Genomic DNA, 631 nt, shown 5'->3' on the forward strand with positions numbered 1-631 from the left:
AGAAGTTTTGTGACAGAAAAAGGGGAGTGGTTAATCTTACAGTCCAGAAACAGAGGACCCTAGAACCATCAAGAGAGGAACACACAAATAGAATGTGGGACCTTATCCAGAGAAGCTGCAGAGCTAGAGATGGAGGCAGAGATGGGGGTATGGAGAGGGGGAGCAGCTGAGTACTCTAGATTCATCAACTAAGAAGAGAAGGACTAAGAGCTGGTGGCCAGGAGCAGACTTGCAGAATGTGCCCACCAGCTGCTCCTCAGAAACCCTATACAGGGTCGCTATGGGTCGGAGCCGATTCGCCGACACTTCACAACAACAACAGTATTTGTTGTAGAGGGTCTGTGTATATATATATGTCTCTCTGGTCCACCATCTTGTGGAAAGTTAGGAAGGAGTGTTTCCATTTCTCTAACCCTTCTCCAAAGATTTCTATGCTCTTTGATTTAAACCATGACAAAACAGCAGTTAGGGCACCTTAAAGAGAGTAAAATAATTTTCCCTTTAAATGTTTTTTGAGTTTTGGGAACAGAGAGACTTCTGAAGGTATAAAATCAAGGCTGTAGAATGGGTGGGATAAGGTTTTCCATGAAATCCACTGGATAGCCCTTGCTGCCCATGAAGAGTGAGCAAG

This window comes from Chrysochloris asiatica, unplaced genomic scaffold (genome assembly GCF_000296735.1).
Source record: "Chrysochloris asiatica unplaced genomic scaffold, ChrAsi1.0 scaffold01239, whole genome shotgun sequence".
Classification (NCBI taxonomy): Eukaryota; Metazoa; Chordata; class Mammalia; order Afrosoricida; family Chrysochloridae; genus Chrysochloris; species Chrysochloris asiatica.